At 47.4% G+C, this 22119-nt stretch overlaps 1 pseudogene; it reads right to left on the minus strand.

Annotated features, from left to right (window-relative positions):
* Window positions 1-240: 240 nt before the first annotated feature.
* Window positions 241-20877, minus strand: LOC136470634 (DNA repair and recombination protein RAD54-like; annotated as a pseudogene).
* Window positions 20878-22119: the final 1242 nt, after the last annotated feature.

The following is a 22119-nucleotide window of genomic DNA, read 5'->3' on the forward strand; positions in this document are numbered from 1 at the left end:
CCCGGGGAATAACCCAAACCGGGACTAAAAGCTTTAGTCCCGGCTGGTATTACCAACCGGGACTAAAGGTAAACCTTTAGTCCCGGTTGGTAATACCAGCCGGGACTAAAGATCCCTGCCCCGCGGACGACCGTTGGGCAGGGACCTTTAGTCCCGGTTGGTATTACCAACCGGGACTAAAGGGTCCTTTAGTCCCGGGGGCAAAAAATGCCGAGGCTAATGCTAAATTGGGACATCGTTCTAAAGTCTGTTCTCTAGTAGTGCATGAACATCACAATTCTTTTCTTCCAGTAATGCATTTAACTTTTGTGACTGCACATGTGAGGGATGGGAATGAAGACCACACTCATTGTGACCCCGATTCCTACTTTTAATCCTACAGATCTCAGGGAGAAAAGAAACAAACACCAACAATCAATACCACCCCAGGGACAGTACAGATCTCAACGACACCCTCCATCGAGAAAGAGTTCAATCATATCAATCAATAAGTCTGATAAAAAATACTAATTTTAATGTTTTCAATTAATATTGTTAGATTAATTAAGGAGCATATTTTCATAGTAAACATGTTTGGACTTTGGAGACATAGATGTCAATATTATTTTCTATAAACTTGTCAATTTTTTTTTAAAAAAATACTTAATCCAAACATAATCCCTACGTATGCAGAAAAATTACATTTTTCATGGAAATTAATTAACACTCATCCCTGAATCTCACGCTAAGAATTAACAGATTCGTAATCGCCAGGACTACTTGACGTGACTATGCCAAAGGGTCAAGGGGATGCGTAGAACAGCGCAGATTTCAAGCTTTTAGGGTAACTGAAAAGTGTGGCTGTCACCCACATGGAAAGACTTCAATAAAGGACAGCTGGAGATGAAAGCAGATCAACCAAGTGGCTGGTTTAGTTGTTTGTCGGAACGGCATGCTTAAATCTACCAGTTATTTGCGAACACGCTACACGCCGATCGCCGACTAACTTTTGGACAGGAGAGCTGAAGAGGGTACAATCCGCAAGGCCATGTGCAGAAGTATGTACTACTGTACCACCCTACTGTACGTAACATAATCATGAAAAACAAACTTATCAAAAATACACTTATAATGCATGCAGCATGCTAAAAAGTAAAATATCTTCATTACGGAACGTCATAGATGATTGAGGTGACGCTCTATTCCAGGAAAATAATGCGGTGTCAATTCACTCCTTTGTGTACGGAGAATACACGCCCCACCGAAAGTACGAGATTCATCAGATCACCTCAATGGACCACCGAAGCGATTCACAAACCAAGGCCTTGTTTAGATTGAAAAAAATTTCAAACCGATGAATAGTAACACTTTCGTCTTATTTGATAAATATTGTCCAATCGTGGACCAACTAAGCTCAAAAGATTCATCTCGTGATTTTCAACTAAACTGTGCAATTAGTTATTTTTTTTACCTACATTTAATGCTCCATGCAAACGGTTAAAAATTGATGTGATGGAGAGAGAGTGAAAAAACTTGGAATTTTGAGGGTATCTAAACAAGGCCCAAATATGAAATATCACGTCAACGATCACAATCAAATCATCATTGAAATCTATGAAAGCAATAATAGGGCGTAATGTCTGGCCAGCCAACCGTAGATAAACATTACCACCGTGCACCAGGACTGAAAATAATTAATATGCATCGATTTACGATATCAAGGATCTACAACATCGCGTGTCTAGTCTTCCCCGATGGGTCAAGTTAAACAAAAACTACTGGCTACTGCAGAGTTAGGAAACATATAAATAGGGTGCCATCAAAATTACCTGGTGATGTGCGCTATTCATTTTCTCCAAACATCCAGATATCTCTCCAAACCTACCAATATCAGCATAATCTTGCACTCCTGGAATTGAAGCCTTATGATCAGTGGCTGCAAAACCAGTACCATCCAAAGCTGAATTTCCATCCTTGTCACAGCGGCTACACTTCAAATTTTCATGTATTTCAGACCTGTGCAAATGAAGGTAAGCAACAATATTATACATGGTATTAACTAAGGTACAAGGTACTGCATTTAGAGTACTACGACCTGCATGGCTACAGTGCTGCAGGTGAGCCGTGCGGCGTCTGCACCTGCAGCGGCTACAGTATCACATCAGGGGGTCTTTCGGCGTCGCCTTCCCTTGCTGTGTTCACACAAGGTAACCGTAGAGTAGATTAGCTAACAATCTTCCCCTAATCCTACTGCTAACCCTTGTACCCCCTCCATGCCGATCATCTCCTTCAGCTCCGTGAGTCGAAGTCGTCCGAGCGGCTTGGTGAGGACGTCCACGAGTTGCCAACCAGTTTCGACAAACTCGATGACGATCTGCCCTCCATCAACACACTCCCTGAGGAAGTGGAACTTCGCGTCGATGTGTTTACTCCGGTCGTGCAGAACCGGATTCTTCGCGAGGGCGATGACGGGCTGATTGTCCACCATCAGTGCTGGTGGGTTGTGGCAGAACCGCCTAATCTAACGCCTCACAGGAGTGCTTGTCTTCCATTAGACACTAAGCACTTGAGAGAGAACACTAAATTACTTGGTTCCGTCGGGTACACCCCAGGGGAGAACCCAAAAATCCACATTTTTGCCACCAGGATCACAAATGAGAGAATAAAGCTTACATCCTTCTTAACCATTTCTTACATCACTTTATATGTACATCAAAATATAACATTTATTAATATAACAGCGGAATGAAATCATATTATCAGAGTTATAAATAATTTAATTGAACAACGGAATAGAAACATGTGAACAGAGTTACAGCGGAAATAAACATCTACTAATGACATGATGAAGTGTTGATATATAGACTACGGCAATAGATTATGAAACTTTCATTTATAAAAATATTTGGTGAGAGTTATGAATAACAACTACGATCGCAACGTAAAGAAAATCCTCTCTGAGTCCACCAGGAGAAATCCACACACAAAGGTCAGCTTTAGCATCCACCGGTCACCTGCAACAGGGGGAATAAAACCCTGAGTACTTAATTGTACTCAGCAAGACTTACCCGACAGGAGAAAAGAAAAGACTCCAAGGATATGCAAGGCTATCTGGTTTGTGGGTTGCATTTGCAGAAAGCATTACTAAGCGTGCGTCCTTATCTTTGATTTTTAATAATAGACGCATTGGTTCATTAACTAACCATTCTATGTAAGCACCTGTGCTACTTTCAAGCAGGTGGTAAGCAATCAGATTTCCATTGTCCATCTTTCATCTTTCAGTTCTTATTACGATGCTAAACCATAGACAAGCCATACCGGATAGCCCGGCGATTCGCGAATCAATGCCCCCAGCTGGGTATCCTGAAAACACACGCCCAGCTTGTAACCCAGGCACAAGCAAGGACCAACCCATCACTCTCCTGTCCCGGGTGTCCAGGTCCCCGTCCAAACTGGGACTCCAAGCCCCCGCCCCTGAGTCCTGGACTCAGTGCGGTGCAAGGACCCCCTCCACCAAAAACAAACCCTGACAGTCGGTCCGGAAAGAGCCGGATCCGCGACAAGAGAGCAACAAGTCTTCCAAGCGCCCATACACAAGTATGTGCTCGGGATAAATAGTCTGTGACCTACCTAGAGTCATATGCAATGATCGGTCTTTATCCGACCAGACAGGGAAAAACAGTGTAACCAAGCTATGCCCCGTGTCCACGGCGACACAACTCCTTACACTCACCAATACCCAAACCATATCCCTGCCCGGTCACCATTTTGCTTTCCACCATTTATATTTCAAGTGATGATCATACAGTAACATATTTCCTATATCTCGCGAGTGACAGGTAATCACTCGACTTCTACTAGAGTCCTGTAGCATAGCAATCTACATGATCCTGTCATACTAGTAAGACTCATAGGATGAAGAGATATATATATGCAAGTGGGTTTCATCCAACTCCTTAAAACTTAATGCACAAATATAATTTAAACTGCAGAAAGTAGGGGTTATGCACCAGGGCTTGCCTAGGAAAAATATAATCAGAAGTTAGCTTTCCATCATGGCGACATGATCTCCAAAAGCACCATTCCTCCAGTAACTCCCGACGACTCCGTGATCCACCGACGTCCCTATTATGATATGCAATGTAATGCCATGCAAAGATGTAATTAATTGACTGCAATCGTGACTCGTATAAATACGCTTTACGCCTCTCAAGTTAGCGGGCTAGTTCTAACGACGACTAAAGAAGGCCGTTAGTCAGTAAAATGGCCCAGCACAGCCTGGCCCGCGAGCAAGCAGCCCAGGCGGCAGCACCAGCCGGCCCAGCGGTGTGGCCCGTGGCCGGCCAGCGGGCGCGCGGCGGTGGCCCAATAGGCACCAGGCTGGCCCTGGCACCGGTAGTGGCCCAGACGGCCCATGCGCATAGAGGCGTGGCCCAGCAAGCATAGTAGCCAGCAACAGGCCAGCCCAGCGAAAAGTAGGCCGCTGCCCAGCGAACCGGCGATGGCATATAAGCGACGAGGCCCTCGAGTTTCTAACAAAATACCTAGCAGTACATCGGCACTATTTACCTAGGTCGCGTATTTCACAGAAAGGTCCCCGTATAAAATCTTGGCTTGGATTCATACCCCTCGCATTGTCTTCTTCGTAGAGTCGAGCAGAGGAGCTGGGAGGGGGCATTGGGCCGGTTTCGCCGGCCGGCTGCCAGCGGCCCAGCGGCGGCGGAGGTGCAGTGCGGGAGCTGCGTGGCGGTGAGGCGCACCTGCGGACACCCGCAGCGTGGCTCATGACAGCCCATGGCCCACTGGCCACACGAGCCAGGGCGCACAGCAGTGTCCACGGCCTCGCCAGAGGCGGCCCGAAGCGGTCCAGCCGCGGGACACGGCGGGAACGCTAGCGCGCTGTGGCTCGGGCGCCGAGGAGGAGGAGGGGCGCTAGTGCACGCGTGGATGAGGAGGAACTTGGAGCAGTGGCTCCGGCGCGAGGCAAGGAAGCTCGTGCACGCACACGGGAGGTAGCACCTAGGCTGGTTGCGAGCGCCGGCATGTGGGATGGCAACGGGGCCACCGCGGGACCGTGGTTCGGCGTGGATGCGGAGCTCGGATGCTGTGGAGCTGCGGGGAAGGGAGAGGAAGGCGCTGGAGACGCGTGGGGAAGGCGCTGCGACTGCAAAGCTCGACCGATGGCGAGCGCGAGTTGAAGGTGGGGTGGTCCAGCGCGGGACCGGGTCGTGGGCGCGCTCGGCGAGGTCGGGGGCGTGGGAACTCGCCGTGGGGAGGAGAGGAGGAGCAGCAGGCGGGCGCGGGGCCGAGGGGCGCGTGAAGCACGGAGGGGCAACGCAGCGGGGGCTCGGGCACTCCAGAAAGGCAGTGGTCCAAGGCAGGCCAGAGGCAAAGAAAAGCAAAGCTGGGAGCGCTTGCTCTGTGGCCGAGCGTCGACGCAAAGCTAGAGCAGCAGCAGCGACATGGAGGTGACCCGTTCTGGCCTTATCTTGGCGCGGCATGATTGAACGACAAAGGCAGACGTGCTGGCGCAGGCACGTCGGTTGCTGGCTCAAAAGAGCAAATCAGAGACAGATAAGACTGAGACAAGATGGGTGCAGACAGGGGCATACAGAGGCCAAGCCAAGGAGACACGGAAGACAGACACGTGAGAGAGAGCGAGGAAGCAACGTCGGTCAACTTGTACAGAGAGGACATATTTTTACCGCCAAATGAAAACTCTCGTCATCGTCGTAACGTGTATATATATACACATATATAGATAACGGTTTACTAATTTACATAAATCGCAACGTCTACGCACAGGAAAATTTCAGCAAGCTCAAATTTAAATTTGATTCAAAAGCTATATATATATATATAGTTATATCGTGCTATTTATTAATGGATTTTATTTTATTTATAAACGTTGCTTTTCATGCTTAATCTAATAGAACGAACCGTTTGCTATCGATTGGCCCGAATTGTCGTTCGACGTTCCTAAATATTTCTACGCACGACGCGATTGAACTTGGACGTTTATTCGAGTCCACAAAAACTGGGTCGCACAGGATTCGCGTATCGCGTCGAATACATTTTACATCAAAAATCCAAGAAACTCGTTTCGAAAACTTTACTGAGGCCTAAATCGCGGCGCTAAAAAGGATCGTAACACCGAGGTGTTACATGGGTGAGCTTCCACACCGGTCAGCTTGCCCAGCAGCCAGCGTAGCCACACAACTTGGCACGCCACTGTGCCTACCGCTACGTACTCTGCCTCGCACGTAGATAGCGCCACCACCTTCTGTTTTAGTGACAGCCATGAAATTGGGGCTGGCCCGAGGAAGACGAGCACACCAGAGGTGCTCCGTCGTCCATCGATGTCCCCCGCCATGTTTGCATCGCTGAACACTGTGAGCTGCAGCCTACTCCCGCCGGTCTTTGGGAAGATGATCCCATGATTCACCGTCCCCTTGACATAGCGCAGTAGCCACTTTACCGTAGCCCAGTGATCCTCTTTGGGATCCTCCATGAAGTGACTGACGTAGCCCTCGGTGAACGCAATGTCCGGCCTCGTGTGAACTAGGTAGCGTAGACCACCGACGATGCTCCGGTAGAGTATTGCATCCACCTTCGCCATGGTACTGGCCTTCGTCAGCTTCAGCCGCTCCTCCTTCGGAGTCACGCATGGCTTGCACTCCACCATGCCGCTCCTCTCCAACAGCTTGGAGGCATACGCGCTCTGACTGAGCGGGAGTTCCTCCTTCCCCTGTCTCACCTCGATGCCGAGGTAGTAGGAGAGTGCGCCGAGATCGCTCATTCGAAAACGGGCTGCCATCTCGCGCTTGAAGCTGTTGATGTCCTCCGTGCGTGCGCCGGTGACGATTAAGTCATCCACATACACACCGACCACGAGCTCTTCCTTCCCCCATCGTCGCGTGTAGAGCGCGTGCTCGGTTGCGCACCTTTGAAACCCAAGCTCGCCCAACATGGCGTCAAGCTTGGCGTTCCATGCTCGAGGGGCTTGCCGTAGCCCATAGAGCGCCTTACGTAGTCGGAGCACCCTGTGCTCCTCTCCCTTGATGGTGAACCCTGGAGGTTGCCTGACAAAGACCGTTTCCGCCAGCTTGTCGTTGAGGAAGGCCGATTTAACGTCCAAATGATGGACGCGCCAGTCTTTTGCTGCTACCAAGGCTAGTAGCAAACGAACTGACTCCATGCACGCTACTGGTGCAAAGACCTCCTCGAAGTCGATGCCCTCACGCTGAACAAAGCCTCGGGCGACGAGGCGCGCCTTGTGCTTGATAATGGCGCCGAGCTCGTCCCTTTTGACCTTGTACACCCACTTCAGGCTGATCGGACGGCATCCTAGAGGTGGATCGAAGAGCTGCCAAGTCTCGTTTTCTTCAATCGTCTTCATCTCCTCCAGCATCGCCCGTCGCCAGTTTCCATCGTGCTCGGCTAGCGCGAATGTGGGTGGTTCCTCTGCGCTGACGAGTAGCAGCTCTGCATCGTTGAGCAGCCTGCTCGCCACACCTGAGGGACCTGTACCGCCATCAATGTTGTCCAGCCTATGGAACCATACCTCCTCACCTTTGTGGTAGGCGTCCACGAACTCAGTGATGTCACTTGGAGGTGAGGCGAACTCGATCGGCGTCGATGAAGCTCCCTGTTCCGCCGAAGTGCCCGGCATAGCACCTGAAGTGCTCGGCACTGCTTCTAGACACCTCATCATTACTCCTACAGTGTTTAGCCACATTGTAGGAGTGTCCAGCCTCAGTCTTGGAGTGGTCGGCACCACTACAAGACGTCTTGGCTCCACCACGGGAGTGCTCGGCACCCGTCCTGGAGTGGTTGCCACCACAGCAGAACCTCCTGGCACCACTCCTAGCGTGCTCGGCATCCCTCCAGAAATGCACAACACTCCTCTCGGAGTGCTCGGCATCTCTCCCAAAGTGCTCGGCACTGCCCTAGGAGTGCTCGACTCTACCGCCGGAGTGCTCAGTGCTCCTCCCGGAGTGCTTGGCACTTGTTCCACAGCGTCTCCACCACCGTGGATGACCAAGTGCTCGATGACGAAGGTGTTGGTGAAGCCGCCAGCTTCCCCCGTGCTCGGACTGCTCCAGTCCCAAGCCGCCTCCTCGTCGAACACAACGTCGTGTGACACAAGCACTTTGTCTCCACGTGGGTCGTAGAGCCGGTACACCTTGGTACCCTCTGTGTAGCCCAGGAACACCATCGGTGTGCTCCTGTCCTCCAACTTGGTGAGGTTCGGCTTCGTCTTCCTGACGTGGCCGATGCAACCGAATGTCCGGAGAAATGACACATTCGGCTTGCACCCATACCAAGCTTCGAATGGCGTCTTGCCCGTCAGGGCCTTGGTCAGAGCACGGTTGAGGATGAACACCGCCATGGTCACCGCCTCTCCCCAGAACTTTGCTGGCATGCCTTTGGCCTTCATCATGGATCGGGCCATGCCGACCACCGTCTGGTTCTACCTCTCCACCACTCCATTCTATTGTGGCGAGTACGGCGCGGTATGGTGTTGCCCCACACCCTGGTCCGCGTAGTACGTAGCGAACTCCACCGAAGTGAATTCACCACCACGATCAGTCCTCAGCACGCGGAGCTTCTTGCCGCTCTCAGCCTCCGCGCGCGTCTTGAACTTCTTGATCGTCGTCGCCGCTTTATCCTTGCTTGTCAGGAGTTGTAGCCATATGTAGCGACTACAATCATCCACGAGCAGGAGGAAGTACCGCCGACCACCGCATGTAGCAGGCGTGATTGGCCCGCAGAGGTCGCCGTGAACAAGCTTGAGAGCTTCCTCCGCGCGATACTTGGCCGCCTTTGGGAAAGGTAGCCTCCTCTGCTTCCTGGCCAGGCAGCTGTCACACAGCTTGCCTCCGTGCTTAATGTGGGGTAGTCCTCGGACCATCTTCTCCAGCCGACCAAGCGCGTCGAAGCTGAGATGTCCGAACTGGGCATGCCACATCCACGGTTCCTCGGAGTGCCTTGCCACTAGGCACACCAGCTGCTCTACCTTCAGGTCGAGCAGGTACAACCGGTTCAGGGACCTCTTCACCTTGGCAAGAAGTCGCTGCTCCCGGTCCCTGATCCTAAGGACGCCATCCTTGATCAGTACCTCGCTACCGCGCTCATCCAGCTGACCAATGCTGATGATGCTGGAACACAGCTGCGGGATGTAGTACACATCCGTTAGCGCGCGGTGCTCCCGTTCTTGCATCTGAAGATGATGGTGTCGCGCCCTTGGATAGCCACCCTTGAGCCGTCACCAAACTTCACCGTACCGGTAACATCGCCGTCGAGCTCAGAGAAGGATTCCTTGGAGCCCGTCATGTGGTTGCTGGCACCAGAGTCCAGATACCACCGCTGCTCTTGGTTGGCACCCACATGCCCAAGGTGACCTTGGGCGCGCAGTTCATCGAGGTTGACGGTCTTCAGGGCCCTCCCAGGTCCTTCCACCGTCGTCGCCTCCTCTTTTCTTCAGCCTCAATGTCGTGCAGTGCACAGAATGTCGCCATCAGGATAGTGGCCTTATCCTCCTCATCGGCTCACGCCAGGTGAGCTTCAACCTTCTTCTCCTGCTTGCGATTTGGGCACTCTCATGCCCAATGGCCCATCTTCTCGCAACGCCAGCAGGTGTTGGGGTCGACCTGCTTCTTCTCCGAAGAAGCCTTGTTGCGGTGCTTGCCCTTGCCACCGCGACTGGAGGAGGCTGCCTTCCCAGAGTTTCTCCGAGCAGCCCACTCCTCTTCCGTCAGTAGGAGTTTCCCGCTGTCCTTCGTTGCTGTTGCCTGCTCCAGGCGCTCATCCACCACCCGCAGACGGCCTGTCACATCCTCAATAGTGAGGGTGGACAAGTCCAGCATCGTCTCTATGGAGAGCGTGATCTAGATGTACTTTGTCGGAACAGAGTGGAGGTACTTGGAGACCGCATCCTCTTCGTCGATGGTGACGCCATGGCTCTTCAGCTTGCTGATGAGCGTCTGCAGGCGAAGGGAGAAGTCCTCCACTGTTTCACCATCCTTGAACTTGAGGAGGACGTACTCCTGCTTCAGAAGCTGGGCCGTCACCTTCTTTGCGCGGTCGGAACCGACGCGCATCGCCGCAATAGCCTCCCACGCCTCCTTAGCCGAGCTCTTCGCCCCCAACGACTCCCTGTACTCCGCCGGTACAGCAGTGAGGATAGCTTCCAACGCTGACATGTCATCCTCCTCATTGTCGGTGCCCTTGTCAACAGTATTCCAGAGCCGTCGGGCTCTGAGCTTGACCTTCATGGTCACCGACCACTCTCCATAGTTGGTACGAGTCAGCGTCGGCCAACTGGTGCCGCTGACCTCCCGCACCGTGCGAACAACGACCTCCTCTCGTGGCTGGACAGCCACAGCAGTGCCACTGCTGTCGCCCAACTCCGAACCGCCCGTCATCGCCATCGGTTAGAATGGCGACGGCACTCGTACGGCTTTGATACCACTTGTCGTCCCACAAGATCACCAGCTCATGCGAGTGAACCACTCAGCCGATCTTGCCGAGCACCCGCTAGTGTTGCCGAGCACCCACTAGCGGAGCCGACCACGAGTAGGCGTTGCCCGTGCCACGCACTATGACAAGAGCTAGAAAAAGAAGGGAGAACAGAGCAAGCACGCACAATACAAGACACCAGCGTTGGCCGAAGCCCTGTCTGTGTGATGGCAAATCTGAACTCTTTTTACTGAGTTGCCGTGGTAGTCTATTTATACAACTTTATCTATCTAGTTCTAGTACAGCCCACATGCTGTAACAGTAACTAGATAACATACAGGGCTGACTCTGCGTCGGCCACTGTATGGCTACAGTGCTGCAGGTGAGCCGTGCGGCGCCTGCACCTGCAGCGGCTACAGTATCACATCAGGGGGCCTTTCGGCGCCGCCTTCCCTTGCTGTGTTCACGCAAGGTAACAGTAGAGTAGATTAGCTAACAGTAACAAGATGAAGAAAGAATGAGCCACATGTTCAGAGGAACAAATTTAACCTGACATGTTCATGAAAAGTAAAAAGATCACGCAGATCTTGTGTTGAAAGAGAACTCCCCTGTAACAATAAGATGACAAATCAATACATTTGGCACTTAAAAATTTTGAACAGAAAGTAAAAGGAAACTCCAACAATTAAACCTGCATTTTGTTGTCCGCTTGCTCCTGCTGAATAACTTTTTGGAGGCCTTCTTTCGACATTTGACGCTGATATACCTTTAGAAGGATGTAGCACATAAAGTTACAGTGCAAGAAAGCAAGAAATTATCATCCATTCACTAGAAAACGAAAAAGGATAAGAAAAGATATAACCGAAAATACAAGTTTCAGGGTTGGCAACCTTCTCCTCGATGGTTCCTGTGCTTAAGAACCTATAAATGTAGACTCTCTTTTTCTGTCCATCTCTCCATACTCTAGCAGCAGCCTTTCCAGATGGCAATAGATCACAAAAAGAGCAGGTTAGGCAAGGAGCATAGTTACAAGAACGTTGAGAAGGTGATGAACATGAGATGCATAGAAATTAACCTGCTTATCATTGGCAGGGTTCCAATCAGGGTCAAAGAGAACCAAACGATTTCCACCTACCAGATTAAGCCCACAGCCACCTGCCTTGCTACTAAGTAGAAAGACAAACTCATCCTATATTCGGCTTGTTCGGCTTCTTTTTTCAGCCGGAACAGTGTTTTTCTCTCACAACAATTCAGCCAAAACAGTGTTTTCAGTCAGTTTCAGCCAAAATTCTGCCAGTCGAACGGGGCCTATGGCGGTATGTTGGAGTAACAGTTATTCAGGATACATGGCAGATTTTATGTACCCTAGATAGATCATTGAATTGGTTCACCAGCTTCTGCCTTTTATTGATGGATGTTGCTCCATCAAGTCTAACATATGGGTATCTTCTTTCCCGGCATAATTGAACAAATAGATCTAATGTCTGAATTTAAAAAAGAACAAATTGGCAACGATTAGTCATTATAAACTTCGAGGGTCTCCAAAAGCAATTAATCACATTTAGTCTTCTTTGTGAACAGAGACAAGATCAGAATCATCAGATTTGCCATTTTAAAGCATGCATGTTTTAATTTGATCACAAGCATGTGCAGCACAGATAGGAAGATCTTAAGATAAGCATAAATGAGGACGTGTGTACAAACAATCACATTGGATTTCTCACTTTTGGCGGTTATAGAAAGAAACCAAACATATGCTGATATGCCCTAAAATAGAGACTGAGGCAAATATATTGTGCCATTTATCCTTCAAGGCACAGTACAGTGTTCTGGCCTTAACTCATAATAAGCAGGCATGCCCAACCTGTATCCCGTTATACCAATTAACAGAATTCTTGTCATCTTGTGAAGTAGGATTGGGATGGACCACAGGTTGACTTTGGGATTGCTCGTTGTACACGTACATTTGAAGCTTTTCTAATTTTGTCCATGCAGGGCCTGTTTGGATGAGACCCTGCCCAGGCAGGTGTAGCCTGCACATCCAACCCCAGGTGTCCAAAATCAGACACCTGGGAACGCTGCCTGGACCAGGCAGTTGTCGAAGCAAACAGGCCCTAAGTACATGGTCTAATCATAAACAAAATACTAGCAAACGTAAAGACAATGAAGATTTTAGTATTAACAATGCCTTACGACATTCCCATTTCTGTCACAAGTAATTGATGCTTTAACTTGAAGAATCTCAGTTGCCCTTTTGGCTCGAGTAGCTAGTAAGAGCTATAGAAGAGTGGAGCATAGGAAATTTTCTAGGTAAAACTATGTTGATTTACATTCAGTATTTCACTACTTCTGAAAGGAAAAATGCAAACACCAGTTACTCAGTCAGTTATATAGTTTAAAGTTTCATCTAAGTGCACAAATTTGTGTTTCTCCAAGGCCTTTAAGATAAGAAAAATTCTGCACATCAACTATACCTTATGAAATCATATCAAAATATTATATTATAAATACCTGACCTGAGTATAATTTGATACAAGAACAATACGATCATCGGTTTTCTGACGGAGGTGCCCCAGTAATCTTGCCAATACATGCATTTTCCCAGATAGCTCTACCCACATTCCTCCTCCGCCAGTCCATGATCCAGACCTTTGCATTAATAAACAGTAGTTGTAAGATGGTTCAGCAAAAATGAAAGATAGAGAGAGAAGTGTTAAGTACCTTCCAGAAAAAAAGTTCTGGTGGAAAAAAGCGCGCACAGTCATCAAAACCAGAGCCACCTGAATTGTTACTTTTTATGGTGTCGTAGATCAGCTGCAATATGAAGATAGCCAAATGACAAATACATAATGGAGTTTGCTTATAGCCAAAAAATGTTCAAATTATAAATTCATGATCACTAGAAATAGTAATATAAGCAGTGTGCCCAGAAATTCATTATAACCTGTTTGTGGAGTTTTATTACTATCAGTTGTACAGTGCACACTTTCATGGAAAAAAAACTATATAGCATCAAGAGGCTAGAATTCTGGGAATTTCAGAACAAAATAGTTAATAATCAGGAGAAATTTACATTCTCCTTGCCTAATCCTACTGTTTGAAAAGGTACATAGTAGAAACTACAAATTATTCTGGGGAAGCATACTCTTTAAGACACTTCAGCTGAAGGATAAATGCATCTCGAGTGGAAATATTAAATTATTTACCTTTGGATGATTGCATAATTTCTTAAGAGCGGTAATATATGCTAGAATTTTGGATTGCTTTGCTTCTTCAGATATGAAGCGTTTAACCTGAAAGGATCAATAATAGGTTGTTGCAGGAAAAAAAAAACTCTGCATAACATTTATCTAATAAAATTGTTTGAATCCAAAGCAATGTAAAATTAGGTCCTCACATTTTTGGAATGTATGAAGTGGTTGTACAGTGTTATCTGCAGAGGAGTCAACTTGCAGCACACGACTTCAACAATCTGTACAATAGCAATGTTTTTAAGCAAGGCGGGGTAGGCAAAATATTCTTCAGAAATTATAAGGAAAATCCTTTTTAACAAAATAAATAGGGCATGATACAATTTTGTTTTCAATCAAAAGCATGGTGAGCATATTTGTTAAACTTTCACAATACAGAGCAACTAAAAGAATTTGATCAAACATATAAGCATACATTTGGAGGCAAGTGATTGGATAACAGAGCATTTGTTCGTCTCAAGATAAACTGGATATCATAGAGAAACCATCACAATCAAATTAGTCTCCAGCAAGCACAAAAAAGGATACAAAATATAACAAATAGCTTTAATGGAGTAAAATAGCATAGCATGCCAATCAGAGTGTAGTACTGACAAACTTCTTCAGCAGGGAAGACTTGCCTGATTTACTTTTGCACTAAGCTCTGCAGATCTCTCAGATCCCAATTTCTTTTCTTCTGCACTTGCAGTGGGTTCTCTCCCATAGATGATTGGAGCCTTCATTTAAGGATAGATGGTACCAGGGTAAACAGAGAGAAGTGACTATAGGCCCACAAGAAATAAAAGTACTGAACAACCATTCTGATCATGTTTTCCAGGTTCCCCTAAAAATACCTCTAAGCATACATGAAAAGTACTGATTGTCTTTGAATGAACAGCTGTAACTTGTAATTTGGCAGTACAGCCTGATTCATGTCAAGCTCCATACTTACTTCATAATAACGACGAAAATATGAAGCGTCCCCCAGAACCCCTGGATTTGTGAAATTCACCATTGAGAAGAACTCTTCCAAATCATTCTGCAGCACCAGAAAGCATTAAAAAGGGCAGACCCAGTGCCGGAGGCTCCCACATGAGTGGGGTCTGGGGAGTACAGCAAATTTCAAGTCAATTGTTCCAGGATAGGCATGTAATTCCTTTTTTTTTCTGTGGTAGGTAGGGGTGGGGGATACCAAAAAGTACCTGCATTGGGGTACCGGACAAGAGGATGCGCCGTGTACAAGGAAGGGCAGCCAAAACCTACACATTATGCATTTTAGCGGTTTCAGCAGAACAAAGTCGGAGAGGAACCCCAAGTGTAGATGAATAGTGTGTGTAAATGACATCAGTAAACTGACAAACCTTATTTGTCAGTGTCTGATCATTTTTCAGCCTGTGGGCCTCATCACATATGAGAAGGTCACAGCTGCCCGGTCTTTCAAATTTTGAAGAATGCATGCGGAAAGTCTCATAAGATATGAGACCTGAAGATGATTCAAACACGACATATATTTTGAGCAGAAATTGTCATTAACTTGCAGCTGCGTTTTCATTTAGTATAGTGTATATTAACAAATAATGAGTAAGCAAAAGAAAACCTGAAGACGGCTCAAGGGTTTTAAGAAACTTTCTATTCCGGAAAGAACATCAGCACGTGTGCTTTCACATAGGTCCAGCAGTTGCACTCTGCCTTTCAACCACTTAATTATCTCAGATTCCCAGTTGCTAACTAAGCTTGTGGGGGTTACAATGACAGCCCTTTTAACCATTGGCTTATCATCGAAGCCTTGACAAAGAAGGGTATATAGTAAAGTTATTGACTGTAAAGTCTTCCCCAATCTGGACGTGTACAAAAAAGGTTTACAAGTTAGAAGTAGCTTTATAACACAGTGAATCAGTAATCAAATGAAGGTCAAAGAAAACATGTAGTATTACACATTACATGAAAGTATAATAATGGAAAACAGAGGGAAGGATTTGGTCAGCATATTACCCCATATCATCAGCTAAAATGCAACCAGAAATACCATCAGCACTCAATGACCCAGAGACACAATCAAACATAAACTGAACTCCTTCCCTGCATTATATAGAACATAAACATGTAAAAAGATGCATGCTAAACTAAATTATAACTATTCCCTCCGTTTATAAAAATATGAAACAAAGGATAAGCTAATTAGTAGTTCAAAAACGAACTAATTAGCTTTTCCTAAACGACATACTTTCAAAAAGAAGGGTGTATCATATAACTACTTTTACAACAGAGAACAAATCAAGTGTGTAAGAATACTCAAAGTGAAAACAACAACATAAGAGCAAAATACCTTCGATGGGGTCGGAGGTAACGCACAAGCAATTGGTCGACTTCGATAGAAGCAGAATTGCAATTTTCCTTCTCACATTCATCGCGCTGCCACAGAATCAATGGCTCAATACCAGGTGGAAGAGGTTCCTCCTTTTCAAAACCTGCTACCATGTGAGGTTCTAGATTTCCCTTGCAAGTATCTGGGTTTGCCCCTGTCCAACAGAAAATTGACCAAGGAGCAGGTCCAACCCATTATTGATAAAGTTGCTGAATAACTTCCGGGCTGGAAGACAGATTTGATGACACGTGCTGGTAGGGTGACTCAGGTGCAATTTGTGCTTACAGGTATCCTAATCTATGTGGCTATGGCAATTGATCTTCCGCCTTGGGCTCTCAAAGCCATCGATAAGATTAGAAGGTCCTTCCTATGGATGGGAAGAAAAGAAGCAAACGGGGGTCATTGTCTTATTGCCTGGCCCAAGGTTTGTCGGCCTCGGGAATTAGGCGGGCTGGGAATAACTGATCTCAAAACATTGGGGATTGCCTTGAAAGCAAGATGGCCTTGGCTGCAGCGGAGTGTACCAAACAAACCTTGGGTAAATCTGTCAGTCCAGGTCAGTAAGGAGGTCGCTGGGCTCATCTCGGTCGCAGTTCGTACAAAAGTGGGAAGTGGGGCTAATACCCTGTTCTGGAAGGACAAATGGCTGGATGATCAGGGAATCCAGGAGATTGCTCCTCTTGTTTTTGCTCTGGTTCCTAAAAGGCGATTGAGTAAACGTACTGTTAGTGAGGCCCTTCCTGAGAATAGGTGGATAGAGGACTTACAGGGAGACATTGGTGCGGCTGCTCTATCTCAGTATATCCATCTCTGGGATCTTTTATCTAGGGTGGAGCTGAATAAGAGCATCCCTGACAGACATTTATGGAGGCTTTCCTCTTCAGGCAAGTACACAGCAAAGAGCGCCTACAACGCCCTGTTTTATGGAGCCATCTCTTTTGAACCCTTTGAGAGAACTTGGAAAACTTGGGCGCCCCCAAAATGCAGATTTTTTATGTGGTTAGTGGCCCATAACAGGTGCTGGACTGCAGACAGGTTAGCAAAGAGGGGCCTCCCTCATCCAGAAATGTGTGTCCTGTGTGACCAGCTTGAGGAAGATCTTCATCACCTTCTTGTAGGCTGTGTTTTTTCAAGAATATTTTGGTTCTCCTTCCTCTCTCATTTTGGTGCTGCAACCCTTGCTCCAACACCTGCTGATCAGAATTTTGATGATTGGTGGAGAAAGATTGATGGTGCTGTTCGAGGTGATCTAAGAAGGGGTCTGAATTCTCTGGTCATCCTAGGAGCCTGGAGCATTTGGCGGCATAGAAATGACTGTCTTTTCAATGGAGCAGTCCCAAATGTTAACTCGGTCCTGTACCCGGCCAAGGAGGAGGCTGCTTGGTGGAGTGTGGCAGGGGCTAAGGGGATTTCCCTAATCTCTGCCCGAACTATAACTTAGGTTTCTGCAGGGGGTGAGGGGGTTCGTGGTCGTCCTTGTAACTCTTTTCCGGTGATTTAGCTTCTATGGTCTAGTGGGTGTGTGTGGGTGTTTGTGGGTTTCAGTCTCTGTAAGACTATTTCTTTTCTTCTACTGATATAATGATACGCAGCTCTCCTGCGTGTTCGATAAAAAAAAACAACAGGCGACTGCGGAAGATGATGTATAACTGCAAATGTCTGTGTTGAACCCCACGGGACAAATCTTTTACGAGCTGAAAGGCGCCGAGAAAGCTACTCATTATTGTCACTATATCCATTTTGGCATGGAGGTTTGAATGGCTTACGAGCTATTGCTGCTGCATCAGAAACTGAAAGAATACGTGGAATGAGTGGCTGCCCCCTGACAGAAACCAGAGAAAATATAAGTGATGTCAAAGAAGATGATGTTAATGTGAAGTCGGATTAGCTGCCAATTGTCTATTTCCTGAGCAAACTGCACTACCGACTTAAACCACAAACTTCTCAGTCAGACCTCATGCATCATTCCCACCCCACCCGTCAAACAATCTAATAATCTAATGACGAAAGTAATAAATGGCCGATGGTATAGTACAATTGTACAAACATGCAGCATTGTTAGTAACTTAAGTTAACATTTTATCTCATATTTCTTTCACGTTGTACATTGTCTCATAAAATTGCAGAAACTCTTGGTGTTACATGCTATCTGGTAGTTAAGGTTTCATAAGTCATAAAGAATCGAGCCCTTATTCATAATATTTCTGGAAATGTTAGATAACTTGTCACACTTGTTTGACATTCTTATTATCATAGCACGCATCATTTATAGTAATTAGTAAACAAAATGCCTTAAGTAAGACAGGGCTTAAACCAATTAATTGACATTCAAGGGTTCAGACACTGGATATTGCAGAACAGATTCCTTCAGGAATTGAACCCATCAAATACTTGAAGAAATAATCAATCCTCAACAGGATCAAGCCATGTAACATTATTAGGCTTCCATGGCCATGGGAATGGGGATTTGAAAATCCTAGTCTATCGTAGTCTAAACAAGACAGTGGGTGGGGGTTTGCGGGTTTGTCTTTGGTTTATGTCATGGAACTATTATAATGAACCTGTAAACATGATCCAAAGCACCCAAATGCAAATGACATGCTTCAGACGGTTCTAGAAAGGTGTGGACTTATTCTATCACACTCTGAAATGAAGGATACAGAATGTTGAATTTTCAACAGAAACACATAAGGCTATCCTTCATGTTCAAAAGTCATATCCATTCATCAAAACTCTCCCCAGCATCTAAACCACCACTGATCCTCGATAGTAGCAATCAGTACAACAACAGCTCACGAGCACATAAGAGCAAAGGTAATAATACAGCCGGCTGGCTGCAAGGTTCCTTGCAGCCTTCTCTCAGCCCACTCATACAGTAGTTAGCTCTTTACAGTTAATACATGGCCCACTTGTTTCTCTCACAAACTTTCTTAATTCTTGTGCCCAAGCCGACTGTAAGCTTACAGCCCGCTTCTCCTCTCTCTCCTCCCCTCTCTTTTCCACCTCAGCATTTAGTCGACTTACAGCCTGCTATTATACTTGCTCTAAGTCGAAGACAAGATCCACTAGTCTAGAGGTTGATGTGACTGCATCAGAGCATACCTGACAAGAGCATCCACGTTCTGCGATTTCCTCTCCTTATCGGGAGCAGCCGCACCGCAGGCCTCGAATGGGCGAATTTTTTACTTTTTAGTTCTTTTTTAAAAGTTTTTCATAAATACGTCTCTGACGGAAAGATTTTAGAATTTGGATTCTTAACTCACGCCATTGATGCTGACACCGAGCTGACACGTCTCGGCGCCATTGATGCTGACGCCGAGCTGACACGTCTCAAAGCCAGCGTCCCTGGCGCCGAGCTCTTGGGCTCGACGCTGCCGTGTTGCTGATTTGGCAGGCATCTCGGCGCCGTCTACTCTGGTGCTGAGCTTGGTGCCGTCGACTCTGGCTTCGAGCATGGGGTGAGCACTGGCAGTGGCAGGACGCTGCGGAGGAGCGCTCGGGGCAGGCACAACAGCGATCTCTCAGGGAGCTAGCAGTAGCAGTGACAGAGACATGGCGCGAGCGAGGACAGCCTCTCAGTCTGACTGCGCCTCTCAGTCTGATAGCGGTAGCTTCTCGCTCTGCCGCCGTCCCATCCCGTCCCGTCCCATCATCTATCCATCCTGTGGGCGTCGTCCACTCTTCCTAGTCCCACAAAGCACACATGCACACACACAAGGCCGCACGTTGCACGCTCCTCCAAGCAACAACAGCTTATCTCATCACTTCATCAGCACATCACGTCCGTATGTAGCAGAAGAGATGAAGAGAGAACCTCAGTTTTCCCGTGCATATATATATATATATATATATATATATATATATATATATATATATATATATATATATATAGCAGCCGACCACAGAATAACTTATTCTATGGCCATCTTGATTTACGATAATGTTTGTACCAATTTACGATAACGACAATACACATATACGATACATGAGTTACTATAATTCAAGATAATACTTAACATAATGCTATAGTAAATCACTTATGAGGGATTTATCATAATCTCGTAAATTAGTATAGTAATTATCGTACCTCAAAGTGGCCACATAATAACATATTCTACGGCTAGATGTTCGATCCGAATGCGCGCTCGAGGCTGGACCAACCAAGGCCGTGTGTCACGCGGTCTACTCCGCATGCCCCGTGATCATGCGTGCAGCTGCAATCGGCCTTTTGCCTTTCCATCGTTGGGTCGTCGTCGTGCCTGCCCCGAGCGCTCCGCAGCGTCCTGCGACTGCCAACGCTCATTCCATGCTCGGCACCATACGTCCTGGCGCCAAGCTCGACGCCAGAGTCGACGGCGCCAAGCTTGGCGCCAGAGTAGACAGCGCCGAGATGCCTGCCAAATCAGCGCCACGGCAGCGTCGAGCCCAAGAGCTCGGCGCCAGGGACGCTGGTGCTGAGACGTGTTGCTCGACGTCAGCATCGATGGCACCGAGCTAAGGGTCCAGATTCTGAAATCTTTCCGCCAGGAGCGTATTTGTGAAAAACTTTCAAAAAAGGGCTAAAAAGTAAAAAAAAATTGGCCGAAGTGGCCGCCTGTCGTGGCCATCGTGGTCGTCCCTGTCCACGTCACCGCCCTCGCCGCAATCGCTTCTGCCTGCTTCCTCCGCTTCATCCCTGCTGACCGCGTCACTGCTTTCCCCCATGTATTCGTCGTCGTCGTCGTCCGCCTCAGCCCCTCGGTTCACCTCCGACTCTGAGTCCCCCGAGTCGGATGAGACTGCAACGATCTCGTCCTCATCCCCATCGATGTCGCGGCGGTTGTACTGGCTCCTCGAGGGCATCGCTGCTGCGGATGGTGAATAAGCGGAATGGGGATGAATGGAGCTAGCTCTAGATGCTTCGATTGCTGTTTTGGCTTTGGGGATTAGCGAGTGGAGAGGCAGATTCGATTGGAGTTGAATGAATTTTGGGGAAGGCACTGCAAAATTTTTGGCGGTACGAAGGGGAAGCGTGCAGGGGAAGATGCGGGAAATGAAAAAAAGGTAAATGGGCCAAGCTAGGTGGCTAGGGTCCCGACGTATTTAGCCCATCTGTATCTAGATAGCGCGTAACAACAGACGACTTGGTTAATTGGGCCACCTGTTGAAATCAAAAATGGTTAGGCCCTCCTAAGAGCATCTTCACCGAATCATCGGATCCTTTCCCTTAGCATCTTAAAATTTAGATAGGTAGGAGGCCTTTTTTGGGCAAAGTATAGGTAGGGGCTGAGAAAACTAAAACTAAATTATAATATGATCTAGCATATTGAGAAAATCTCATCCTTTTTATATGTGGGCCTCACATGTTAGTGCTAAATAAATATCTTTTTTCCTTTCTCTTCTCTCCCATTTCCCTGTCTCAAAATGCTGCAGCGAGAGCTCCAGCAGGCAGAGGCACGGCACGACAACGACAATGACGGGCACGTGACACGCCAGTGGCTACCCACTAGGTGACCGGCAAGGCACGGCATGGCAGTAGTGGCATCCTCGACTCAGGGCATAGCATTGGCATGGGATGGCGGTGTCGGCAGACGATGATCCTCCTGTTTAGTGAGAGGGGAAGAAAGGAAGTGAATTGAAAAAAAACGTGTTCTTCCTCTTTCTTCGAGGGATTCAGGGGTGGTTCTCTCATATTTGAGAAAAAATATGAAAGGGGATATGCTATAACTTGATTTTTGCCATCAAACTCTTGTAGAAAAATATTATCACCTAATCTCAATAAGATGGAGATGCTCTAAGGATTGCCACTACTACATAAACGTTTTGTAGGGGCGGCTTAAGACCATTTGTAGGGGCGGTTTGGCTAGCCGCCCCTACCAAACCGTCTCTACAAATCATGCATTTATAGGGGGCGGTTCCTAGGCCATCCCTACAAATCGATTTGTAGGGGCGGCTGTAGTACCAGCCGCCCCTATGATACCTGTTTGTAGGGGCGGTTCAGCCTAGAACCGCCCCTACAGTATATTTTCCCGCCAAAAAAATTCAAATTTATAACTCAAATTCGACTAGAACACTATTTGTTTCCGTGTATTCCATCCAGCGTCT

Source organism: Miscanthus floridulus, chromosome 8 (genome assembly GCF_019320115.1).
Source record: "Miscanthus floridulus cultivar M001 chromosome 8, ASM1932011v1, whole genome shotgun sequence".
NCBI lineage: Eukaryota > Viridiplantae > Streptophyta > Magnoliopsida > Poales > Poaceae > Miscanthus > Miscanthus floridulus.